General features: G+C 38.5%; 1 long non-coding RNA gene across 1 annotated transcript; it reads left to right on the forward strand.

Moving 5' to 3' along the window:
• Positions 1-1663: 1663 nt before the first annotated feature.
• Positions 1664-5090, forward strand: LOC131014397 (uncharacterized). The gene is made up of 3 exons (XR_009098193.1): positions 1664-2286; positions 4120-4195; positions 4793-5090. It is a non-coding gene; the product is annotated as an uncharacterized LOC131014397 (long non-coding RNA).
• The last annotated feature ends 4837 nt before the right edge of the window (positions 5091-9927 follow it).

Genomic DNA, 9927 nt, shown 5'->3' on the forward strand with positions numbered 1-9927 from the left:
CAAAATTTTATGGTATTAACCTTATTGTGTTAGCTAGATATCCACAAAATTTGAGCTCAGTTTGACAACATTTACTATTTTTCAAAAATCCAAGTTTTCGATTGCTCAAAACTGCCGAATATGGTAAACTGTAGTAAAACAGTCATATCTCCTACAATACTTCGAGTTTTTGGACTCTACTTTTTTTTATATGAAAATAGACTCGATGACCTTTCTTTTGGTATGAGTCTCGAGTCCAGGAGGTGTCGGAGTAAGAACAGGTTGGATTTTGAAGTTGAGTCAGTGTAAAAACAGAGCATGTTTTGATAATGTTTGATTGTGTTTTCTTATGTGCCTTATGTGATTGTGTTGTCTATGTGTTGAATGAGATTAGACGAGCCTTATATGAGAGATAAATCGAGACTTAGTACCATGATTTTCTTGAAACCTATCCTTGAACTTAAGGATTTGAGATGAGTGGAGAGTTTATATAAAGATGAGTAAAGAGATAGAATATGAGATAGAGCATGAGTTAAGGCTTTATGAGTATGGATTTTTAAAAGGATTAAAATGTTTTAAATCAATTCCATTTTAATGGAGTTTAAAATGCTTATTTAAGTCATTTATAAATGAATAATGAGAAATGCGTAAAGAAGTTCGTAAATGAATCGCGGCATGAGATTTTCAATTCCCCTAGTAAACTAAGGAGATATTATGAAGGAACAAGCAATAAACGAGATTCTCACCACCGAGTCACTACAACAATTGGAGAAGGAAAAAGTTCACGCACAAACAAGATATGTACACCACCTCAAGATGGAGGTAAAGAAAAAGGAAATGGAAGGAAAACACTAGAACTAAACTTAAGGTATAACCCAACCCCAAGGCTAGTAGGCTCAAGGTAAGAGAGTGAATGCTTTGGCTAAAGTGCCAGAAGCTACAGCAAGAATAAAAGTTGGAACGCCACCACAATGGAAACTTAGAAACCCCCATTAAATAATCATTTGAAAATGAGAAAATGAGTTTACATGGCAGAAGGAGTGCCATTAATCTCTAAGTGAAAGTTACCAAGATGATGAGAAAAGTTTGATATTAGAATTCCCTAGTCAAATCTGAGAAGGTGACTTAGGACGAAGGAAACAATTAAGGTAGTTCACCACTTTACTAAGATGAAGTGGGTGAAAGAATGTTGTTAGGTCCTGAACTGGTCCAACAGATGATTGAGAAAATCGACCACATCAAAAAAAAAAAAAAAAAAAAAAAAAAAAAAAAAAAAGATAGACAAAAGTCTTACGCCGATAAACGCCGATCGGAATTAGAATTTAATGTTGGGGATCGAGTTTTCCTCAAAGTCTCTCCCTCAAAGGGAGTTATACGTTTCGAAAAGAGGGGCAAGTTACGACCCCGTTATATAGGACCTTTTGAGATCCTAGATAAGTTAGGCCCTGTAGCCTATAGGTTGGCATTGCCGTCCAGTATTGGAGACATACACAATGTGTTTCATGTCTCTCAGTTAAGAAAGTATGTGTTTAATCCAAACCATTTGATTAAGCCAGATAAAGTAGTCCTAGCCAGGACCTAAGTTGTGATGAGAAATCAGTCCAGATACTTGATCGCAAGATTCAAGTTTTACGAGGCAATAATATTGTTCTCGTCATGTAGTGGAACTATCACAGGATGGAAAAGGCCACAAAAGAGATGAATGAAACGAATGACTAGTATCACAAGATAGAATACCAGATATGCAATTCCGAGGACGGAATTTTTATAAGGAGGGAGGAATGTAATACCCCGTTTCCCTGAGTTAAATTTAGAATTTATTTTCGAAATTTAGAAGTAAGATGATTCACGCCGGATATAAAGAAAATGAATTTATTTTTAATTCCAACAAAAATAAATATGATTTACAAAAACATTTGTAAATTTAGTTATTGAATTTATATGCATTGCATATTTATTTAATTTAGCTTTCAAATATTTTCACGAACTATTTATTTAAGCGAACACTGAACGATTATTACAGTTTTCATAGTACAACCCGGAAGATTTTTATTTTATTTTATTTTATTCTCACCTACTTCTCTCCCTCACCTAACACACACCCACCTACCCACCTACTCCCTCCTTTTTGCAAAGTTAACATCACTAAGACACTACCCACTCCCACCACCAACTCCCTGCAAAAAGCATGCCTACTGCAGCACACCCACTGATATACTTCACCCATCCCCTTCCACTTCTACTCAATCTCCCACACAATTTGCCATATTTCACTCTCACAAGGAAACCCAACGAACAAGTGCAGAGGTAAGAACTGCAATCATAATTTCATAATTTATTTCTTACAACACAAACTCTCCACCTCAATGAATATACCATATGTGAATCAATTTCAGCTACCACACAAATTCAAGCAAACCGACCCAGCCGAAACCTTTCTAAAGGTTTTACTTCTAAATCCTTATTCCATTTTATTGTAGTTCTTAATTGAGCCAAAAGCAAGGAGGCATAAGCATACATTCATTCATCTCATCGTCAGTGCATATCTTTTATGCATATCGAATTGAAGCACAGAGACACAAGCATACATTTATACATCATTCGAGTAATAAAAAAAAATAATTTGAGAAAAAGTTTGTAGCTTTGAATCTCCTTATTTCCATACTTGCTGTGTCGAGTCGGGTTGCTTGGTTGCTAGCTGAGAAAGTCGAGAGAATGAGGGAGAGGCCAGGGCACGACGGCTCCGCCGTTGCTGTCCGGCCAAGGGCAGGGACGAGGGAGAGTCGAGGGTGATGTTCTGATAAAGAGAGAGAGAGGGATGAGGAGGCGGTGGATGGTTTTTCTGTTGCCGCTGTCGTTGACGGTTGAATCGAGTCGGGAGGTGGACGGAGGCACGGCACGGCAGCGGCGCTGCTGTCGCCCGGCCACGGTGAGAGAGAGGGAGCTAGGGCTCGGGCGCCGCTCTTCGCGGTGGGATGTCAGGCCTGTTTCAGCCGAGAGAAGAGAGAACCGAGGGGTAGTGGTTGTCGCCGTTGCTCCGGCGAGCTCCAGCGGCCGTGAGAGCAGTCGAGAGAGGAGGCCGCTGCACGGCGGCTCTGCCCGCTGATGTCGGGCGGTGACCGTGACGGCGGTTGCTGTCGCCGAGAGAGAAACCGAGGGAGACGACGGCGGATCTGCTGCGAGGACGCCGGAGACAGCAGCGCTCCGCGGCGGTTGCGCCTGCTGCGTGAAGGAGAGAGGGCTGGGCGGCGCAGCCGCTGGGTGCGTGTGTTTGTGTAGGTAGAGGGAGAGGTCCAGTCGCCGGCTCTTCGCCGGAGGAAGGCTGCGTGCGCTGCTGCTGCAGTTGAGTTTGGCGAGAGAGAGTGAGATGGGATGGGGGCGCCGATTGAGAGATGTGTGAGTGTGTGCGTGCGTGTGTTAGGTGGAGAAGAAGGGAGGGAGTTTTGGGCTAGGCTAGGTTTGGGCTTGGGAATGTTGGGCTTTAGGGTTGGGTTTTGAGGGATTTGGGCCGAGTATTTGGGCCGATTTTTATGAGTGATGGGCTTCGATTTTTAAATAGATTTGGGCTGCGATTTTTAATTAGTTTTGGGCCGAGATTTTTTTTATTTATTCTGATTGGGCCATTTTCATTTAATCAACTGGGCCGATTTTTATTTAGTTATTGGGTTGGGGTTATTTATTTCTTTTGTTGGGCTGCATTTTAAAAAAAAAATGGTTGGCCCTTGTATTTTTTTTTTATTATTTAAATGAGCTATGCAGATTTTATTTAAATGAACTGCACTATTTTAATTAATTAGACTTATTAAGTTTGATTAATTATTTTTAATTTGCATAATAATATTATATTATTATTATGTGCATATTTTAAGTAAATTACTTATTATATGCTAAACATGACATGATTTGCATTATATTTTGCAATAAGAATAAAAAGTATTTAATTGGTTTTAATTATAATTCCAATTATTAAAGAAAGAGGAGTAAGAATATTGTTGGTGTTCTTAACTCAAGAGAAATATTTTCAAGTATTTATTTATTAAATTTTGAAAACCCGGCTAAGTGAATCATAGAATATTAAGCACTACACCATGACTTAAGATTAGAATTTAAGGAGACCTATTGAGAATAGATTTCTTGTAGGCTTTGAGCATCATGAGGATTAGCACTGCTATTCCGATTCAGAGATAACGTTAAACGACAGGCATTGCCTATACAGGTGGGCATTACTTTTACTATACGTATATAGAGATCCCCTGCGTGTCGTAGGCCTCTTATACGAATATATGCATGAGATGATTTTAACTGTTAATTTCAGTTTATTATTATGCCCAAATGATAAATGACTCTTATGAAATGAAAATGACATGTTTATGAAATGAAATGAAATGTTTATGAAATGATTGACTGCCAAAAATGTTTATGTTTTACGTATGTATCCTATCTGTGTTGGTTCGCCAACTTTAAAGGAAATCCAATTGGGATCCTATGCTAGACAAAGGTCGCTAGCTAGGGTTAACGTGTACACTTATGGAGACCGCGAGTCGCTTGCGACCGGTCTTGGCGTCCGTGGTAAGGAGGCCTCCTTCCCGGCGCGTGACAGAAAGGAACAGATACGGATCATATGAAGGAAAATGATCGGCCGATCGACTTTATGAAAATGAAAGAAATATTTTAGTAAGCGCAGGTCATTTAAGAAAACACCTGTGTGTTACTGTTATGGCAGTTCAATTTATATATGTATGCATGTTGTATTTTCGGCTATGCCCACTGAGTATTTTTATACTCAGCCCTGCATGTATTTCTAAATGTGCAGGTTGAGCAGTTGATGGAATGGAATGATGTTGAGCGGGTGTTCCTTTGACATTTCAAGAAATGTAACCTTGAGTATACATCTTCATATGTATATCTCACACGTTTTCCGCTGCAAAACACTTTGATTAGGATAACTTTATGTTATGAAATTGTGACACGTGTTATTGGGTAAACCACCTTAATCAGTTCTCTTTTATGTGTATGTTTTATAAGTATCCAAATGATCATATATGATCCTAGCTTTTTATCTATAAGTGACATTTTCATATACTTTAATGTTAAGTAATTGTCCATTTCCATTTCTTATTGTTCACCCCAAGTCATAACCCCTGTTAACCCGTCATTGGGATAGTGGGCCGTGACACTACCCTGAAGGGGTCAAAGGTTATAGATTGTGGAATAGAAGTGAACCTGGCTATAAGACAATTGTGAGCCGTGATGTGATTTTTAATGAGTTTGAATTTCCATGTTTAAATGCTCAAATGTCTGCTTCTACTTCTAATCCTGAGACTGCTCCAAGTGAGGTGGAGCAATTACCTGTTTTACATTCTTTTGATGATTTATCTGTTGAACGTGCTAATGAACCTGTTTTAGATGATCAAAATGAAAATGGTTTGCCTGATTTACATGCTGAAAATGCTCATGAAGATGTGATTAATGAAGATGTGCATGATTATCAATTGACTAGGGATAGACCTAGAAGGACCATTAAACCACCTGAAAAGTTTAATGATTTTGAAATGGCCTTGTTTGCTTTCAATATGTTTGAAAACATTGATAATCAAACACTTGTTTCTCTTCATGAAGCTAACCAATCGAAAAATTGGAACCAGTGGTTAAATGCTATGAGAAGTGAAATGAGATCCCTTCATGCGAACGATACTTGGATTCTTGTGCCTTATGATGATTCTTACTCTGTTATTGATTGTAAGTGGTTGTTCAAGATTAAAAGTGAGATTGAATCAATTAGGTACAAAGCTAGGTTAGTTGCTAAGGGATATACTCAAAAAGAGGGGATTGATTATACGGAAATCTTTGCTCCTGTTGTGAAATTTACCACTGTGCGTATTATGCTTGCTCTTGTTGCTCATTTTGGTTGGGAAATGAAGCAAATGGATGTGACTACTACTTTCTTGCATGGTGATTTAGATAAACCTATTTATATGAAACAGCCCGAGGGGTTCGTTGACCCTGAAAAACCAAATCATGTGTGTTTGCTTAAGAAGGCCTTATATGGACTAAAAAAATCACCTAGACAATGGAACATTAGGTTTGATAAATGCATTAAGTCTTTAAAGTTTGAAAGAAGTGAGCATGACCATTGCCTGTACTTTAAAGATCTCAACTCTGTGCCTATGTTCTTGCTTATCTACGTGGATGACATGTTGCTTATTAGTCCTTGTCTCGAGTCCATCAAGCATATTCAAAAATGTCTGAGTGATAATTTTGAAATGAAAGACCTAGGAGATGCTAGTAAAATTCTAGGCATGAACATTGTTAGGGATAGAAAGCGTTCTACCCTTGTGTTAAACCAGACTTCCTATGTGAAAAAAGTTTTGAGTAAATTTTCTATGTTTAACGCTAAACCTGTGGATGTGCCTCTTGCTTCTCACTTCGAGTTAAGTAAGAAACAGTCTCCAAAGACTGCTTCTGAAATGGATGCTATGAAAAAAGTGCCATATTCAAATGCCATTGGATCTGTGATGTATTTGATGATTAGTACTAGACCTGATATTGCTTATGCTGTGAGTGTGCTTAGTCGTTATATGTCTAATCCTGGCATACCTCATTGGGATGCCTTGAAGTGGCTTCTTCGTTTTTTAAAATCCTCCGTGAATATAGGCTTAAATTTTTCTAAGTGTCCTGATGGTGTGAAACTTGTTGGATATGTTGATTCTAATTATGCTAATGATAGAGATAATAGGAAATCCACCACATCCTATGTGTTTACTCTATGTGGTTCTTGCATTAGTTGGAAATCTCAACTTCAAAGCATTGTTGCTTTGTCCACGACTGAATCTGAATACGTTGCAGCCACAGAAGCTATAAAGGAAGCTATTTGGCTTAAAGGCCTTTTATCTGAACTTCGTGTTATAGGTAAAGACGTTGTGGTTTATTATGATAGTCAGTCTACCATCCAAATATGCAAAAATCCTGTGTATCATGATAGAACAAAGCATATTGATGTTCGCTTTCACTTCATTCGTGATATTGTGGAAAAAGGCACTGTTAAACTTGAAAAAATCCACACTGATCACAACCCCGCTGACATGGGCACAAAGTGTTTGTCTACCGAGAAGCATGTTGCTTTTCAAAAGGCTCTTAACTTTGACTTCGGTTGACTGCCATATTAGACTGTTGTGACTTGTACAAACTTTGTGTTTGTGCACCTGCGTTACTTGTGTGTTTGCAGGAAAAAATCGGCGATGATGATACTTTCGGTCTCTACTCCTTTTATGCCCGTAGTCCACCGCGGTTGGGCCAAAGGTGGAGATTGTTGAAATTGTTGGCCCAAACCAAGCCCATTCCTGGCAGCCCATTACCATCACTTAGCCCACAATTGGCAGCCCATCTTCCTTGGTTAAATTTGCAGCCCTATCTGCTGCACTCAAAGAGTGAAATTGTGGAACCCTAGCTGCCTCCTTCCTCCTTGTTCCCTCCTCCCTTCTCTCTGCGTTTTCTGTGTGAGAGAGAGAAGCTTTGCATGTGCCTTCACCATACCTCTTGTCATCTCTGTGGCTTGGGCGAAGTGTGAACAAGCTTAGTGCTTGTGTGTGTCTTCTCCGTCCGAACTGAGCTATCTCTGCGTGGGTTAGCCTGAGTGAGGTTGAGGGTGATTTGGCAATGGAGTTGCCGGAACGTGGTGCTGCCGGAGGAGGACTACTTTGGGTTTGAGAGAGACCGAGATCTGAGCCGAGGAGAGAACCGCTGCTGCGTCGTCTCGCCAGCTGTGGCTGCATCGTCTCCGACAGCTGCTCCGCATCGTTTCTGGACAGCCGCTGCTGCTCCGTTTCCGGGCAGCCACTCATCTGCCCATCTCTTCTATTTCCTGTTACTTTAGCTCTCTATTACAGCTGCACCTTCTAACTCAGTCTCTTGGTGTTTTCTCTTTGTGTAGGAAACTAAATAGCACGTCTAGCTCGAACGATCAGTGAGCTAACGTGTGCGTGGTCTTTGCAAGAGTTCCGTGTGCAGCTGAGCTTCGGGAAAGAATTAAAAAATTAGGCTTCGGCGTGCGAGAACGGTGAATCGACGGCGGGGCAAGATATCCACTACAAGGATTGGAAGTGAGTGCCCTGAAGACGAACATGGAGGATTTTGTGTGGGTTGGGTTGGGGGCAGTCGGTTGGGGATGTTGAAACCGAGTTCAATATGAAGATAGTGATTTTTGGAGATCAGGTGTCTTAGACACTTTCATAAAAAATCGATTTTACTTAATATTTAATTTGATCGATTTTTTGTTCTTTAGTGATTTGTCTAAAATATCCTTTATAAAAATATATTTAACCGATTTTGTTATTATTTTTTATTTTTATACTATATTTTTATATAAAAAATAAATTAGTGAACTTGGAAATAAAAATATATATATAAAAATTGAAAATAATAAAAAAACGATTGAATATATCTTTAGAAATGATATTTTAGACAAATCACTAAATAACAAAAAAATGATCAAATTAAATATTAAGCAAAAACCAATTTTTTTATGAAGGTGTCTATAAGACTCCTGGTGTCCAAAAATCTTTTTCTTTTTTTGTATATTCTTTTAACTGATTTATTTGGATTTATATAAGATTAAAATTATAATTTTCTCACTTAATTTAAAGTTTTATCTTCTCTATCAAATAATAATATTAATTATCTTATGATTATATTTTACATACCAAATACATATAAAGAGTAATAATCTCACATAATCCATAATTTAGATACCAAACATAATCTTCTAATGTGCGAATTAGGGGGTGTAGTTCAAGACTTATGTAGATTTTAAAAGTCTATAGAATTCTCACGGATTTTTCGTGATTTTGAATGAAAATCTTGGTCGGATTTTTAATGAATTAGCAAGAATTTGTCGTGATTTTCTCGGAGTTGAAATCCACAAAGCCAGCGGGTGTGGAGACCTCGCGAGCGCTGGGTTCACGCGAGCGTTTGAGACCCAACACTCGCTTAAGCCCAGCGGCCGCTGGCTACAATGAATTCCAACAATCGAGCGGCCGCGGCGCCCCAGCGAGCGCTGGCTTCGTTGGACACGAGCGCTAGGGTCCAGCGCCCGCTGGCACCCAGCGATCGCGGGGATTTTGCAAGATTTGTGAATTCTCGTGGTCTGTCTTCGGATTTGTTCATGCTTATTTGTTCAATGAAATCAATGAAAGTCATTCCAACTTTAAAGTCCATAGATTAACGAATACACCCAGATTTTCATAGACTTTTAAAAGTCTTGAACAAATACACCCAGATTTTTATAGACTTTTAAAAGTCTTTAACGAATACACTCAGATTTTCATAGACTTTTAAAAGTCTTGAACAAATACACCCAGATTTTTATAGACTTTTAAAAGTTTTGAACGAATACACCCAGATTTTCATATACTTTTAAAAGTTTTGAACTAATACACTCAAACTTTAAAAGTCTGCAGAAATCTATTAAAGTCTTGAACTAATACACCCCCTTAGTCAAACACAAATTGCTCTTACTTTTACATCACATTTCTTTTTATTTCCTATGGTCAACTTTTGAATCTCAACTTTTTCCCTTACCCCTAAATCTTCCGTTCTCGCTCTATCTCTTCCTCTATTTTTAATTTTATTTTATCAAATCAGCTCTCTCTCTATATTATTACTCCAGTGGTAGTGTGAGTGATTTTTTATAGCAAAAATGATGTTTATTGTACCACGTGTTTATTTAGCCTTTATTTCAAGAATTGTTGCATCAGACTAGGTACGAATGGTCTATTCGTTCCAAGATCTGTCATGCCATCATTTGGTACATATGATACAAAAGGATCTATTCACATAATTTATGTCAATATTTGTCGCGTCAACACTTGGTAGTTAACACGAATAGTGTGAATATACCACTTTGTACCATTCATCCCCAAATATGTTTCAATTTGCTATAGCAAATAAAAA

Source organism: Salvia miltiorrhiza, chromosome 3 (assembly GCF_028751815.1).
Source record: "Salvia miltiorrhiza cultivar Shanhuang (shh) chromosome 3, IMPLAD_Smil_shh, whole genome shotgun sequence".
Taxonomy (NCBI): domain Eukaryota; kingdom Viridiplantae; phylum Streptophyta; class Magnoliopsida; order Lamiales; family Lamiaceae; genus Salvia; species Salvia miltiorrhiza.